At 39.6% G+C, this 16,654-nt stretch overlaps 1 pseudogene; it reads left to right on the forward strand.

Moving 5' to 3' along the window:
- The first annotated feature begins 10,673 nt into the window (after window positions 1-10,673).
- On the forward strand, window positions 10,674-15,315 carry LOC123860351 (large ribosomal subunit protein uL6-like; annotated as a pseudogene).
- The last annotated feature ends 1,339 nt before the right edge of the window (window positions 15,316-16,654 follow it).

Consider the following 16,654-nt stretch of genomic DNA (forward strand, 5'->3'; position numbering starts at 1 on the left):
ATGACCTAAATAGATGGAATGCTATATCATGCTCGTGGGTTGGAAAAAATACTGTAAATATGTCATAAAGGCAGAAAAGTATATCAATGGATAAGAACAGAAGTCAATAAAAAGAAGAAGAAAAGAATAGAGAATCCAGAAATAAATTCACACAGACATTGACAATTGATTTCTTCTTTTTACAAAGGCACCAATGTAATTCAATGACCAAAAGAAAATCTAACAAATTGTGCTGGGGGAAAAAATGAACCTTATCTGTACTTTGTAGTATAAAGAAAAATTAATTTGAGATGAATTAGTGCTTAAATGTAAAAGCAAAACCTATAAAGCTCTTAGAATAATATAAAATAAAATATGAATAACTTTGTAAATTGGGACTAGGCAAAGATTTCTTTGGACAGAGAAATTCTAAAAGAGAAAATTGATGAATTGGAATTCAACAAAATTAAAAACATTTGCTCTTCAAAAAACACCTTTCAGTGAATGATCAACAAACTCACAGAAAAACACTCAACATCATTAGTCATCAGGAAAACACAAATTCAAATCACAATAAGCTATTCACATATCCACTAGCATGGCTAAAATTAGAGAGACTAAAACACCAAATGTTAAGACCATGGAAAGCCATTGGGTTTCTCATACAGTGCTGGTGAGAGTGAAAAATGTTACCAATGTGGTAAACTTTTTAAGATTTTCTTATAAAGCTAAATATATACCTACTTCTGATGATTTCATTCAGAGATATTTACCCAAAGGAAAATAAAAACATATGTACAAAGATTTATACACCAATGTTCATTGCAGCTTTATTCATAATAGTAAAACATTGGAAACAACCAAATGTCCATCAACAGAAAAATAAATAAAATGTGGCAAACTCATAGAATGCTACTCATTAATAAAAAGGAGGATGGTACAATGGATGCAACAACATGGATGAATCTCAAAAATATTATGCTCAGAGGAAGAAGCCAGATACAAAAGAGTAGTTACTCTATGGGTCATTTTTTATGAATTTCAAGAACACATAAAATTCAGCAATGGTTAGGTATTTTATAAGTGGTTGACTCTAGAGGGAGAGCTAGGATACCCCTCTTCTCCCCCAGGGATAAACTGGAGAGGGACAGGAGGGAAATTTCTCTGTGACAGAAATGTTATATATCATAATTAGGGCGGTAGTTATAGTTTTGAAAACATAACAAACTGTACATATTAAGATATGTACATTTTTATGGTATATACTTATACTCCAAATTTTTTTTTTTAATTTATAGCAGAAAACAAATGAAAAAGACTTGGGGAGTAGTCAGGTGTCAAGAGCTAAGTCAAATCATCACTTTCAGATTTAAACTATTTCAAAAATTTCTCCAGATTGTTAAGCTCCACCTCTGTGGCAGAAGTGAAGTTACTAACTCCAGCGATCCTTCTAGAATCTCCAGGTTCTGTAGAAAATACAGGAGAAAATTTTGTGACCTTGGAGTAGGCAAATATTTTTAAATTAATGACCAGAAGCACAATCCATAAAAAGATAAATTTATGTTTGACTTTATCTAAATTAAAAATTCCTGCTTTTCAAAGGACACTGTTAAAGAATGAAAAAATAGGCCACTGAGAGACAATATTTGTAAGTCATATATCTGATAAAGGACTTGTATCCAGAATTTATAAAGGATATTCAAAACTCAAGAAAAAAGAGGGACTTCTGGGGAAGATGGTGGAACAGGAGGACCCTGAGCTCACCTCATCCCACAGATAAAATTAAATAACACCCACATCAGTGTAAATAACCCAGAAAGCAACCTGAAGATATGCAGATCAGACTCTACAGCTCAATGTACAGAAGAGGCCACATTGAGAGGATAGGGAGGGTGGAGATGCAGTCAGAAGCTAAATGGACCTGTGGGACTGTTCCTGAGAGGGAGGAACACTGCAAGCATGGAGAGGGAAGAGAAATATACTATCACACTGGGTAGCTGGCAGAGAAGATGAATCTCCATCACATATGGCTTTGAAAACTGGAGGAACATAATTCCGTGAGTTCTTACACTCAGCAGGGCTTAACACCTCGAACTTTAAAAATCAGCAGACTCAACTCTGGGAGAGCCTGGAGGGTGAGAGGAAACTGAGTCCCTGCCCTTAAAGAGGCAGCACAAAAAACAGAATCACAACAATATAGAATAGAAGCAGCAGTTTGAAAAATGTCTGGGGTACCTACCTTGTTAATAGTGCACCCAGCTCCCTAAGTTCTCCTGCAGACATGCCCCCTCCTGCCTGGCCTGGCTCCAGTTCCCCTCCCATTGCAGACCCACCTAAACATTGCTAACACTGCACTCCCCACCCCCATGTTCTGCTGCCAACCTGCCTCCTCAAATACACCCTTGGCCAGAGGCCATCCAAAGTGGTGTCACAAGCCTGGCAGTGTGCAAACAACCCTGACAGGGGCCAGCACCACCCCAAAGTGACTCCTGAACTGGGGAGAGAGGAAGAAAACCACACATACCAGTCCAGCTGTGGCCCTAGCAACAGGCTGGGGGCAGATATTGGGTTTGACTTCAGGCCCCATCCACCAAAGAAAGCATCTCAGAGGATGACACAGGAAAAGTGCCCTGCAGTTTGGTGCTACTGCATCTTTGACAAATCCCTGTTCTGACTCAACTTAAGCCCAAGGTGGCCCCCGACTGGCCCACTAACAACACAGGGACCAAACCCTGCCCACAACAGGCAGAGAGAGCCATTGCAGATGACTGAACTGTAGGCAAATGTGGTTCAGTCACAACAGTAGGGCTCATGCAACACACATAGGAGACAACCTGAACCACCAGGTTCTGGTGAACAGAGGACATTGCACTGCAGGGCACTATGGGAACTTTTCTTCATAAAGTCACTATTTTCAAGAGCAGGATACATAGCTAACTTTCCTAATACATAGACACAGACACAGAGAGTTATACAAAATGAGGAGACAGAGGAATATGTCCCAAATGAAAGAACAGGACAAAATCACAGCAAGAGAGCTAAAAGAAATAGAGAGAAGTAATATGCCTAATAGAGAATTTAAAGTAATGATCATAAAATACTCACTGGACTTGAGAAAAGAGCAGAGGACCTCAGTGAGACTCTCAACAAAGAGATAGAAAACATAAAAAAGAACCAATCAGAAATGAAGAACTCAGTAACTGAAAGTAAAAATACCCTAAATGGAGTAAATGGTAGGCCAGAGGAAGCAGAAGGACAGATCAACAACCTGGAGGACAGAGTAATAGAAAGGAATCAAGCTGAATAGGAGAGAGAAAATAATAATAAAAAATGAAAATAGACTAAGGGAACTCAGTGACACCATCAAGCATAATAACATTGTCATTATAGGGGTCCCAGAAGGAGAAGAGAGAGAAGGGAGAAAATTTATTTGAAGGGATAATAGATGAAAAGTTCCCACATCTGGGGAGGGAAACAGAAATCCAGATCCAGGAAGCACAGAGATCCCAACAAAATCAACCCAAGGAGGTCCACACTAAGGCACATAGCAATTAAAACGGCAAAAAATAATGATGAAGAGAGACTTTTAAAAGCAGCAAGAGAAAAGAAAACTTACATACAAGAGCAAACCCGTAAGGCTAACAGCTGATTTTTCAGCAGAAACTGCAGGCCAGAAAAAAGTGGCATGATATATGCAACGTGCTGAAAGGAAAAAAAACCCTGCAACCAGGAATACTCTATCCAGCAAGGCTATCATTCAGAATAGAAGGAGAGATAAAAAGTTTCCCAGACAAATAAAAGTTAAAGAAATTCATGACCACTAAACCAGCCCTACAAGTAATGTTAAAGCAACAATGAGTGGAAAGGAAAGATCACAAGCAGGAGTAAGAAAAGTAAGAGGCACAAAAGCAGTAAAATTATATCTATAAAAAAAGCAGTCAAGAAATTCACACAATAAAAGGATGTACAGTATGACACCATATACCAAAAACATGGGTGAGAAAGAAATAAAGAATAGGTTCAAACTTAAGTGATCATCAACTTAATATAGACAGCCACATGCATAAGATGTTATATACAAATCTAATGGTAAACACAAATCAAAAACTAATAATATGTATGCAAAAAAATAAAGAGTAAGGAATCCAAGTATATCATAAAGAAAGCCAGAAAATCATGAGAGAAGAGAGCAAGAGAAGAAAGGAACAGAAAAGAACTACAAAAACAACCATAAAACAAGTAACAAAATGGCAATACGTACATACCTATCAATAATTACTTTGAATGTAAATGGACTAAATGCCCCAGTCAGAAGACATAGGGTGATGGAATGGATAAAAAAGCAAGACCCATCTGTATGCTGCTTACAAGAGACTCATTTCAGACCTAGAGACACATGCAGATTGAAAGTGAAGGGATGGGAAAACATTTATCATGCAAATGGAAGTGAAAAGAAAACTGAGGTAGCAATATTTATAATGGATAAAATAAAATTTAAAACAAAGCCTGTAACAAGAAACAAAGAAAGACGCTTATAATAACAAAGGGGAAAATCCATCAAGAAGATATAACAATTGTAAATATTTATGCACCTAACATGGGAGCACCCAAATATATAAAGATGCTAATAACAAACATAGAGGAAGTAATCAATAGTAATAATAGTAAGGTTTTCTATTTCTTCCTGTTTCAGTATTGGTAGTTTATATGTCTCTAGGAATGCATCCATTTCTTCTAGATTGCCTAATTTGTTGGCATACAGTTGCTCATATATTCTTATAATTGTATTTCTTCGGTGTTGGTTCTGATCTCTCCTCTTTCATTCATGATCTTACTTATTTGGGTCCTTTCTCTTTTCTTTTTGATAAGTCTGGCTAGGGGTTTATCAATCTTACTAATTCTTTCAAAGAACCAGCTCCTTGTTTTGTTGATCTGTTCTGTTCTTTTGGTTTCTGTGTCATTGATTTTTGCTCTAATTTTTATTAATTCTCTTCTCCTGCTGGATTTAGGCTTTATTTGCTGTTCTTTCTCCAGCTCCTTTAGGTGTAAGGTTAAATTGTGTATTTGAGACTTTTCTTGTTTCTTGAGGAAGGCTTCTATTGCTATATACTTCCCTCTTAGGACTGCCTTTGCTGCTCCCAAAGGTTTTGAACAGTTGTATTTTCATTTTCATTTGTTTCCATGAATTTTAAAAAATTCTTCTTTAATTTCCTAGTTGACTCATTCATTCTTTAGTATGATGCTCTTTAACTTCTATGTATTTGTGTTCCTTCCAAATTTTTTCTTGTGATTGAGGTCAAGTTTTAAAGCACTGTGGTCTGAAAATATGCAGGGAATGATCCCAATCTTTTGGTACCGGTTAAGACCTGATTTGTGATCCAGTATGTGATCTATTCTGGAGAATGTTCCATGTGCACTCGAGAAGAATGTGTATCTGTTGCTTTAGGATGGAATGTTCTGAATATATCTGTGAAGTCCATCTGGTCTAGAGTGTCATTCAAAGCCCTTGTTTCCTTGTTGATCTTCTGCTTAGACAATCTAGCAGGTATATTTATAACAGCCCCAATCTGGAACAACCCAGAATGTCCATCAACAGATAAGTGAATAAACAAACTATTGTACTTTCATATAATGGAACACTACTCAACTATCATAAAGAATGAACTAATGATACATATTACAACATGGATAGATACCAAAATATTTAAGCTGAGTGAGAGAAACCAGACCAAAAAAAAGTATAACCTATATGGTTCCATTTATATAAAATTCTAGGGGATACAAACAAATGTATAGTAAAAGAAAGCAGATCAGTTGTTACCTGGAACAAAGAGTGGAAAGTCAGGAATGGATTACAAAGGGGCATAAGGAAACTTCTGGGGGTGATGGATATGCTCATTACCTTGATTGTGGTAATGGTTTTCATGTGTCAAAATTTATCAAACTGTACACTTATAATATGTGCTCTTTATTTTATGTCAGCTATACTACCTCAATAACTTGTTTTTTTAAAAAACAGAAAAAAATTATTTAGGCCCAACTAAAAATATCTCTGAGCAAAACATAGCCGTCGAAATACCAATTACCACTTAAAGAATCAAAAAACTGAGACCTAGAGAGATAAAATGATTTGCCCAGGTAAGATTCTACTTGTAAACTCTGTATCTAGGGGCTAGACAAGAACAAACCAAAATGATGTTGTTGATGAAGATGATGATTTAAATAAATTATAGCTCCTTATCTATTTTAAGAATTGTTTTCACAGTGGAAAGCAGAGCTTAAAATCAAAAGCTCTGGTCTGAATCTCTACTCCATAACTAATTAGCTCTATGATCTTGAGCAGTTTCCTTAAAATTTGCAGAATCTCAGTTTCTTCATCTTTACATCCATGTTAAGAATATCTATCTTATTTTTTCTAAGATTTTATTTCTTTATTTGAAAGAGAGAGAGAGCGTGCATACAAGGGGGGGAGGGGCAGAGGGAAAGGGAGAAGCAGACTCCCCACAGAGCAGAGAGCCCTATGCGGGGCTCAAACCCAGGATGCCGAGACCATGACCCAAGCTGAAGGCAGATGCCCAACTGACTGAGCCACACAGGAGCCCTGGTCAAGTTAAATTTTTAATAAATATTAATTGAGTGGATTTTATCTGTGAGATAGATGGGGGCAATAAATATTATGAATTGATATATTATAAAGCTGAGGATAAGAAAAGTTAAGTGTTTTCCCTTGATCATGCAATCAGGAAAGATAGAGTTGAATTTACCCAATCTCCTAAATCCCAGTCCAGTGTTCTTTTGTTTAAAAAAAAAATGGGGGTGCCTGGGTGGCTCAGTTGTTAAGCGTCTGCCTTCGGCTCAGGTCATGATCCCAGGGTCCTGGGATCGAGCCCCACATTGGAATCCCTGCTCCACGGGAAGCCTGCTTCTCCCTCTCCCCTCCCCCTGCTTGTGTTCCCTCTCTCGCTCTCTGTCAAATAAATAAATCTTAAAAAAAAAAAAAAATGACACTAACCAAAGTTACTGGAAAAACCCATCTCTAAATGTAGAGTAGGGAAGGTCTTCTCTTCTCAGAGAGTCACTTAAATCAGACATCCCAAAATGTTAGCCTGGTGGCCATATTTAGCCTTCTGAAGTATTTAGATTCTGAGTACAAAGTGTTTTAAGAAATTTAAGTCAAGATTTAAAGTTTGAGAGATTTCACATAAAAATCTGAATTTCCTGCTTGTTTTGGAAAAAATGACCATATTTGGCAACACTGAGCATCTACTGAGGAAGGGCGGTAGAGAGCTGGAGGTGAGGAGCAGATGCATCTTCAGATGGATGGGTCCCCTCAGGTCTTTGCAGTCCCTATCATCTCTCACACCCTGGCACTAGACCTGCCTCACTTATAATATAAACCTGGCACCTGTGAACATTTTTTGTGGAACCCACGTTTTCCACCATTCTGCCTCACACAGTTAACCATCATTTCCAGAGGGCCAGCCATGTTTATGATTTGTCACCTAGAAATGGCAATGAGCTGTGATGACATTTGGACAGCCATGCAACAGATTGACTCCCTCTAAGGCTGCATGTGTAAGCAGTTTCCACACACACCAACTGAAGCAGAAATCTGGCAAAACTTCCAGCATATCTGAGCAATGGAGATATTCAATCTGGATTTTCTTGGGCACCAAAGTGGGTATATTCTGGGAGTCCTGACTCTTGAATGATCCAACTTGACATTCTACCTTGATCAAATTTACCAGACAACTGCCCTGTTTCCACAGACCTGTGCTCCCATTAGCTACAACTTGAAGTAGTTCATAACCACATTAAACTTTCTAAGGAAGCTGATGGGTATGAAAACTAGTGCTGCCCAGGACACTGAGATAGTTCCCCATTAAACCTTAAGTGAGCCCATGAAGTAAACACACAAAACATTTTCAGGATGAGAGAGAGGAAAACCAGCAGATAACACATTAAAATGTTATTTTTTATATACAAAAACTACCAATCTGCCTACAATTAGTGAATACAAATCACTTTTTGGCTCTGATATAGTTCCTCACAGCACACAAAAGTAAGTTAAAACGTATGCTTGAGACCCTGGTGTACATCTGCTCTTGATCTTCTGTCAATATAAAATATTTTTCCTCTTTCATCCTAAACAGTGGATCAGGAAGCCTGTAATGAACTATATAGCACTAGCCAATCTAAAAACGTTTTTGAAACCCAAGGTCTAGAAAAAGATGTATCTTCTCATTCATCTCTCACCATAACTATAAAATACAAAGAAGAATTCAACTTTTTAAAAAATATTTTATTTATTTATTTGAAAGAGAGAGAGAGAGCACGAGCTGGGGGTGGGGGTTGGGGGGGAAGCATGAGCAGGGGAGGGGGAGGGGCAGAAGGAGAGGGAGAAGCAGACTCCCTATTTAGTAGGGAGCCCCACAAGGGGCTCGATCCCAGGACCCCGAGATCATGACCTGAGCCGGAAGCAGATGCTTAACTGACTGAGCCACCCAGGCACCCCAAGAATAACCAACTTTTAAGTATGCTGACTATCCTGGATTTTGCCACTAGGAAACAGAGGTCACTGCGAGGATAATTGCCCTAGACAGTTAAATACAGCTATGGAGGAGCCACCCATGGGAGGAGAATCAGTTGACTCTCTGTACGTGTATGGTTTGTTTTGTTTTGCTTTTTCAAACAGTGAAATGCTTATGGTTGTTTTTGTAATTTCATTCCCTAGAGAAAATGCACTACACACAATCCACTTTCTATTATTATTTTGTAATAAGAGAGTTAAAGATCTATTGCCTGGTGTGATTTGTAAACACTAGCAAGCCAAGATGAGAGCACTCCAAAAACTAACAATCATTCTGAGGGACTATGTTAAAAATTCTAAATAATAAACCCAGTTACCACCTGACCCAAGACAAAAGTTGGTAACAAAGTACAGAAATGTTCCTGTTTTCCTGTCTTACTCAGAGTATACCATTTACTCCAGGCCTCTTTATCTCTCTAATAAATGCCAGGTTTTATTGACACATTTTATCTGCTTCTTGCCATAGACACCAAAAGCTCTGGAATGTGAGGTCACTTTTTGAGTCACCATTTATCCCCACACATTTGCAGGGAGAACACCATTATAATTCTCTCAGGCTCTTGACTTTGTTTTTTAAACACAGCCCCAATACACACACGGTGCATCTGTTTTCCTCTGAGAAGAGAAGCATTCTTGATTACTCTGTTTTCCCCTCAGAGAAATGTACTACCCACAGATGACACAGATCTTTTGATCAACAAGCTTCCAAAGAGATACAAGATTTGTTCTCCACAATCAGCAAGGAAGCTCTACTCAATTTTTTCTTTACGACAGTTAAAAAAAAAAAAAAGTGGGTGGGAATCCTATAAAACTGTAATGGAGAAGGCTTCCTTTAGGGAAAAGAGTAGGGAAACATTTGCAAGTTCTCCTCAGGAAGTTGCACGGAAATTGATCCCCAAAAGCTATGCACAAAATACCTTAGTTTGATCATAGAGCACTTTGGGTTTTTCCTCTTGGATGCTGGATCTTTTTATTTTTCTTTCTTTCTTTCTTTTTTTTTTTAATCTCATTGAACTCTGAGCTCTAGACTCATAACAGTGTTAGGCATGCATTGTCACTATTGGGTTTTTCATCTCTGTGTCATTTTGCAGGCGAGCTCAGAGAATCCCTGAGCTAAAGGGAATTATTTGGATTCCTGTTTTACAGCTGAAGAAACTGAAGAAGAGAAGCAAAGAGTTTCCCACTGAGACACAGAAAGAGCCTGTTTCAGGCGCTCAGTCTGCGGGGTTTCAGAGTTCAAACGCCCACTCAGAGCACGACAACAGGGGAACAGGACAGCCTTCTAAAACTAGCATGAAATGCTGGATTTTGTTATTTTCTCTATATAATGTAATGTAGCATGGTTGCATGGGGAGGGACAGCAACAGACAAATGTGAAGAAATTGTAGCTATATCCAAAACAGTCTTATTTTACATAATTGGATGAGATTTAAGAAATATACTATACTATATGCCGAAATTCCTCTCGGAACGTGTGACTTTTAGTACAGAAAACAAAAGCTTTTTGGTCACTAAAAAGAGGGAGGCTTCCTGGGCATACAAGTTTACCAAAATTTCCAGTTATAATATGGAGACTTTATTTCATGTGCAGAAAAAAACCATAATGGTGATTTGTGAATCCTGCTGGAGGCGAAAAGGAGTGACAGAGAGGAAGGTCGAAGGTCAGGATAACCTAACTCTAGTGTTGGTAAGTAATAACAATAGTATGGTATCTACCATTTAGGGAGCATTTTCCATGCATTTTCTGATTTAATCCACACAATTCTTTTTTTTTAAGATTGTATTTTTTTATTTATTTGAGAGAAAGAGAGTAGGCACATGAGTGGGGGGAAGGGTAGAGGGAGAGGGAGAAGCAGACTCCCCACTGAGCAGGGAGCCTGACTTGGGGCTCCAGCCCAGGACCCCAAGATCATGACCTGAGCTGAAGGCAGATGCTTAAACAACTGAGCCATACTCAGGCACCCCACACAACTCTACATTTGATATTTTTGTTTCCATTTTACAGATGAGAATATGAAATTGGAGGGGCAAAGTAACTCCCTCACAATCATATTGTGTCAGTGTAGTTAAACAAGTGGTCTTCTGGAACCAGACAGACTGGGAAATGTCAGATACATTTATCAGTCATAGAGTGGCCAGCCATCCTACTTTGCTCCAGACTCAGGTTTCCTGGAAGGCAGGACTTTCAGGGCAAACCAGGATGATGGCTCACCCTACAAGTTGTGTAACCTTAAAGAAAGTACCTCCCTGCTCTGGATCACAGAGGAATTTGGACCAGGATGATCTCTAAGGCTCATTGGAGTGCCATCATCTGATTTCCCTCTCTGCATAGTGACATGGGATCATCTCTCTACTCATTACCTCGAAGAATCTGTAGCATCACTGTCTTTACTCTTCCCCTCTTTATGACTGAGCTCTTCCAGTGTATTCTGGAAAGCCCCCTCTGTTTGAATCTACACATCTACAAGAGAAATCATAACCACAGCTTTCCAGGGAACAGGCCTGGGCATGATAAACCTCCACTGGCACACGCCTTAACATTTCAAGGGAGACTTACTTCACATTTTTCGCATCTACTCAACCTCTCCTGGCCTCTGTGTTCCCATCAAAATGATAATAATAAAAATTGTATTTCACAGGGTTAATGAGAATCAAATGAGATTAAAGCTGTAAAAGTGCTTTTATAAACTGTAGAAAATACAAAAATGTATCTCATGCTGCCTCTTATCAGAGTGTGGGTTTGTGATCCACAAATCCACTTGCATGTAGCCCGGGTCTATGTCTACTCCCACAGTCTCATCCCACACAGCACCTAACCCGTATGGGCTATTTAAGATGGAATTTTATATTCCAAAGGCTCTGGATCCCTTCTTATTTTAGCCACGAGTCTAGCCATTTGCTGGCCATAACCTCTTGATTCAATAATCAAGAAACAGGAAACTTGTTCTTTGCATCAGATTGGAGATAGAGACTAGGAAAACAGGATGGGAATTGCTCAAACTCCAGGACATCAGTTAAAGGTTTAGAAGAGATAAAAGGAAACCCATGCAATTGTCTAATCTCTTAAATAGGCAAAATTGTCTCTATTCAGTCTAATTCGCAGAGGTATTTTGAGGATCAATGGGATATGGATGTGAAGGTTCTTTCAAACCATGTAAAGGAGGCTACAAAATTAAATACTAGGCATGTTTGTGGGTAGGAATATAGATATATATTTCAAATATATATACACATATATTTCATCTGGTCTGATGCTCTTATTTTACAAGTGATAATACGAGGAGCTAGGAAGGTTAGTGACTTGCACAGAGCCAAGAGCCATGATGAAAACTCAAATCCCTTGACATTCAGCCAGTGTTCAAGAATCATAAGGACTGCCTTACTTTGGGATCCCCCAGAAGCAGGCTTTGAGGCAAGAATTCAAGTGCACATGGTTTATTTGGGAAGTAGCTCCAGGGACAATGAGTCGGGCAATGGGAAACGAGCTAGGGACAAGAAAGAACCAATCAAGCAAGGGTACACTGTGGACAACTGGAGCGCCATCCTGCTGAGGGACTCAGGGAGGCACCATGGATCCTGTGTCTCAGAGTTATCCCAACTGAGAGACAAGAAGATCACAGTTTTTATCCCATCAGTCACTGGGGAACAGCTGCTGGGGGAATGTCAATTCCTTCATCACTTCTAGAATAAAGGTGGGATGGGCTCCAGTGACCACAGAGTGCCCTTAGCAAAGATTCACAGGATTTGGGAATTAGAGGTTGAGCCAGCATGCCCAGCAGTGGTACTAGTTGAGGGGACACTGGCACCGTGTCCATCTATGACTGGTATCTTGGGGGGTCCACTAGTTGAATATACCAGAAAATGTTGCAATGAGGAGACAATGACACAGATGACTGTCTATGACTGGTATCTTGGGGGGTCCACTAGTTGGATATACCAGAAAATGTTGCAATGACCTCTACCATTATATTCCATTGCAATGTAAACCCTATTAAGGCAAGAATACACGTATTTTTGTTCTGTTTTTTCATTGCCGAATCTTCAAGTTCTAAAACAGTGATAACACATCATAGCTACTTATTAAATACTGGTTGAGTGAACGAAAAATGCCCCTGACAACTGGCCAGTCCGCTTCTCCTTGAATGCTCCTCCAGTGAGGGATGAATTAAGGAAGATCAATTACTGAAGCATCCTCTGATAGAAAGTTCTTCCTGACATTAACTTCCTATGTGCTTCCCTGTAACACTTATCTTTTGGCTCTAATTTTCTCTGGGACCAAAGAAGAATAAATCTAGCTCCCTGTTCCACTTGACAATATTTCAAATGTATTTGGATAGCTGTGTGTGCCTGGTTTCTTCAGCTGTCCACTTATGATATGGTTTTTAAGAGCTTTCAATTCCCTGGTAGTGGGAAGAACATGGTGTTAGGAACCAGCCCCATCACTCTCAAGGGGAGTGATCTTGGGTAAGCTTCTTCCTCTAGAAATATGCAGATGACATTAATAAGAACTATATTTCAGAGTTGGTGTGAAGATGTACTGAGACCATGTAGATAAAGCCCTAGCCCAATGCCCAGTACTTAGAAGCCCCCCACAAAGGTGGGTTCCTTTCCAGTGCCCACTGCCCTAGTCAGCAGCCTCTGGTCATACTCCAGTTTGTCAGTACATGGTTTATTTTTTTAAGATTTTATCCATTTATTTGAGAGAGAGCACAAGCAGGGAGGAGGGTCCGATGGAGAGGGAGAAGCAGGCTCCCCACTGAACAGGGAGCCTGATGTGGGACTCGATCCCAGGACCCTGAGTTCACGACCCGAGTTGAAGGCAGACTCAGGCCTACACAGTTCAGATACGACATCCACAAATGGGCCTTCTTGTATATCTGTACTTAAATAAGAATACAGAGGGATTAAAACATTCCTCACTCTTCAACATTTAAAAAACTTGAGTCTCTCAGTTTGTGACAGGCTCAGGACTAGTAAGCAGCCCTATTAATGCACTCTAAGAGTGCAGTAGCTTTTTATTTATTTTATTTTATTTTTTTATTTTTTTTAAAGATTTTATTTATTTATTTGACAGAGAGAGAGACAGCAAGAGAGGGAACACAAGCAGGGGGAGTGGGAGAGGGAGAAGCAGGCTTGCCCGCGGAGCAGGGAGCCCGATGCGGGGCTCGATCCCAGGACCCCGAGATCATGACCTGAGCTGAAGGCAGATGCTTAATGACTGAGCCACCCAGGCGCCCGGAGTGCAGTAGCTTTTTAGACAACCCCATAGCAATATTGTTTCTTATTGAGCTTATACAACTAAAACCCCAAGGCCCTTTTTGTGTGGAATATTCTACCATACCCTGCATCTGGCACAGTTGGTTTTTTTTTTGAACCGAAGTGTAGGACTTTCCTTTGATCCCTACTGGACTTCTTTTTAGTTATTCCTCTTCTCACTACACCTCACCTGCCCTGACAACAGATGAGACTACCTGAAAAATCCCTACTATGCTTTCTTTGTCTTCCAGTTCACATGATCATTTGGTGGTATGTCCTCCAAAGATGAGCAGAAGACAGAGGATATTAAAAAATCCCTCTTGCCAATTTTGCTACTTTTCAGCTGCTCTTTTAAAACTTCTACATGAGGGGGCACCTGGGTGGCTCAGTCATTAAGCATCTGCCTTTGGCTCAGGTCATGATTTGAGCCCCGCGTCCGGCTCTCTGCTCAGCGGAAAGCCTGCTTCTCCCTCTCCCACTCCCCCTGCTTATGTTCCCTCTCTCGCTGTCTCTCTCTCTGTCAAATAAATAAATAAAAATCTTTAAAACTTCTACATGAGGAAGGAAGTGGAAGCTCTTAAACCACCAGACGGTTGTAGAGAGTGTGCATTTGCCTTATGCAAACTCTTTTTGACCTCTAATTCCACAAATACAAGAAAAGTAGTAGTTCAGCAAATGGATGCAAGTAACAAGAGGAGATCCTAAAACACAAACTCTAGAAAAATGTCACTCAGCCCAGTAAAGTAGCCAAAAGTGCTGGACTTGAGGTTGAAGAGTTACTTTTGAGTCATGACTCTGTCACAGGACTTGAGCAAGTTTTTCTAACTTCCTTAGGATTCAGTTTTCTCATCTATAAAATGAAGAGTTGAACTTAAAAAAACTGCCTTAATAAGTGAACTATAGCTCTTTGCTGCATCTACTGCAAGAATAAAGACCATTTCAGCTATCAGATTGTCAACATTCCAACAGATGTGACATCACTCTGAAGGGACCTGCTGTCATTGTGAAGGGCCCCAGAGGAACCCTGTGAAGGGACTTCAATCACATCAACGTAGAACTCAGTCTCCTTGGAAAGGAAAAGAAGAGGCTCTGAGGTGGCAAATAGTTGACTACTGTTTGTACTACCTGTAGTCACGTACAGAACATGATCAAGGGTGTTACACTGGGCTTCTGTTTCCAGATGAGGTCTGTGTGGTTCACTTCCCCATCCATGTTGTTATTCAGGAGAATGGTTCTCTTGTTGAAATCCAAAATTTCCTGGGTGAAAAATACATCTGCAGAGTTCAGATGAGGCGAGGTGTTGCTTGTTCAGTATCTCAAGCCCAGAAAGATGAGTTAGTTCTTGAAGGAAATGACATTGAACTTGCATCAAACTCAGCCGCTTTGATTCAGCATGCCCCCAACAGTTGGAAACAAGGGTAGCAGAAAATTTTGGATGCTTAGATATCTATGTTTCTGAAAAAGGATCAGTTCAGCAGGCTGATGAATAAGATCTAATTTGTCCAGCTATAGAAACAGCAAGATGCCAGATGATTTTTCAAACTTACTTGTGATATTTTAAAAATGCAATAAAAGCTCTATTGATTTGGGGAAAAAATAAACAAATACATAAACTATAAGAAAGAGGGATCCAGACAATGGAACATTATTCAGCACTGAAAGGAAATGAACTATCAAGCAGTGAAATAACATAGAAGAAACTTAATTGTATATATTTTTTTTTTTTTAAAGATTTTATTTATTTATTTGACAGAGAGAGACACAGCGAGAGAGGGAACACAAGCAGGGGGAGTGTGAGAGGGAGAAGCAGGCTTCCCGCGGAGCAGGGAGCCCGATGTGGGGCTCGATCCCAGGACCCTGAGATCATGACCCGAGCCGAAGGCAGACGCTTAACGACTGAGCCACCCAGGCGCCCCACTTAATTGTATATTCTTAAGTGAAAGAAGCCAATCTGAAAAGGCTACATACTGTATGATTCCTTCTACATGACACTCTGGAAAAGGTAAAACTATGGAGACAGTAAAAAATATCAGTGATTGCTAGGGGGTGGGAGGGGTGAGGGAGGGATAAATAGATGGAGCACAGAGGATTTTTAGAGCACTAAAACTACTCTTTAGGATACTAGAACGGTAGATACATGTCATTATATACTTGTCAGAATCCTTAGAATGTACAACACCAAGAGTGATCTATAATACAGAAACAAAAACAAAAACAAAACAAAAAAAACTACCTTACACATATTAAATAATAATAGCACCACATATGTCTTACCATGTAATCCCCACAGCTAGCTTTCGCCATCACTGCCACCTTACAAATGAGGAAACTGAGGCTGGAATGTGAGAACCAAAGATAGGATGTGAACCTAGATCTTCTGGCCATGAGCTTGGGGTCCTCTGCTTTTCATCATATTGCTTGCCTCCCAGATCTCAAATCCCATACCATTTCCTTAGAAATGAATTTGTACCTATTTAGTGTCCAGAATACAAAGGAGAATCTTCGCAAAACTGTTTCATTTGTTTTGTGCTATTTACAGTGTATGCAGTTTACATGGAAGCAGTAGAATAAAATGATTAACACTAGTAAATGGGCTTTCGTGTCATTTACTAGCTATGTCATGTCTGGCCAGTTAACATCTCCAAGCCTCAGATTCCTCATTTAGAAAATGGAAGTAATGACAGGACTTTCTCTCCAGGAATGTTTTAAGGATTGTGGGAGATAGAATGTGTCAAGCACTGAGCACAGTGCTTGGCATAAATAGGGCTAAAGAAGGTTCTGTGACTATCATTCTTGGGTGCATTGTGCCGGCAGCGAAAGGCAGTGTAG

The sequence above is a fragment of the Mirounga angustirostris genome, unplaced genomic scaffold (genome assembly GCF_029215605.1).
Source record: "Mirounga angustirostris isolate CCGP_5_RB_7025 unplaced genomic scaffold, mMirAng1.0.hap1 SCAF_4, whole genome shotgun sequence".
NCBI lineage: Eukaryota > Metazoa > Chordata > Mammalia > Carnivora > Phocidae > Mirounga > Mirounga angustirostris.